This window comes from Octodon degus, unplaced genomic scaffold (assembly GCF_000260255.1).
Source record: "Octodon degus isolate 3935 unplaced genomic scaffold, OctDeg1.0 scaffold00379, whole genome shotgun sequence".
Lineage (NCBI taxonomy): Eukaryota > Metazoa > Chordata > Mammalia > Rodentia > Octodontidae > Octodon > Octodon degus.
The window spans coordinates 288,659-289,874 of NW_004524955.1; positions in this window are offsets into that span (position 1 = coordinate 288,659).

Below are 1,216 nucleotides of genomic sequence, written 5' to 3' on the forward strand. Positions count from 1 at the left end.
ATAGGGGAAATGAGGTCGGCGGGTAAAAGGCGCGAGTAACTAGGCAACTGGGCTATGACAGGAAGTCCCACCTCCGGGGCATAGCAGGAGACTTATGGGAAATAGGCAAGGTAAGAAGAATTAGGAGCTTAGCTCAGCAGAGGTAGGGGAAGAGGAACCCAGAAACCCACTTGCAATAGGATTAGAGGCCTGGAGTTATTGAGCCTCCCAAAACTGCAAACAAGCTGATACTCTTTCCTCAGTCTGACTCATGTTTGTGGCTGACATGATATTTGGAATATGTTTATGCCAAGGCTTTTCCACTGGTTTTATTCAGACAGTGATGTGTCATATGTCATTGTTAATATAAGGTAGCTGTTATCAATTTCAAAGTTCTTTCAGGTCTCTAAGCTAAGCTCAGGTGAACTGGAAACCCAATTAAAGATGAAGGGAAGTCATCCTTTAATGACAATTTTGAAGCTATGAGATGGCACCACAGAGTTTTTTGATTATAGGTCTGAATCAGGAATTACATACCACTTATTCATACAATCCAAGCAGGATGGATATATATCTCCAAGAAATATTCTCTCTATTCTCATGTGATATAATATGGATTTAAGAATTTAATTCTGGTTTTGATTCTTCTGGATGAATTCAGAACATTTTTGCAGATGAACAGAAACAATAAATAATCATTTATAATTATGCCCAGAGATTTATTAGACTTACAATATTCGAGACAGGAGAATCCACAGTACCAGATCATCCAGTAACTCTTCAGGGAAGGAACCTGCAGCAGAAAAGAGAGGTCATGACTGGCAAAGCTGTCCAATGTGAAAGGCTTGGAATCTCAGGGGAGATTCATCAGTTGGAGTCTGCATTGGAGGAAAAGGCACTCAGTACATGTACACTGATGCTGAGGTGTGACTGCCGCCATGGACACACTTTCAAAAACCTCTGGTTCTCACGAAAATCATCACATGTATCCAATAATGCTCTACTTTATTTATCTTGGCTACAAGGCTGTCGTTCTGTGCCACTATAATCAGGGATGGGGCTTCACCCCTCAGTTTCCCAGATTACAAGTTAGTCATGTAAATACAGAATAACAACTTTGCTTTATTAATCTTCTAGGGATTTCCTAATTCATTCAATTTTATATAACATGATTAGAAGTAACCTCCTACCCCTTGTTGCCTTGACAGTTCTTGTCCTTTCCTTAAGAGTTACTTCA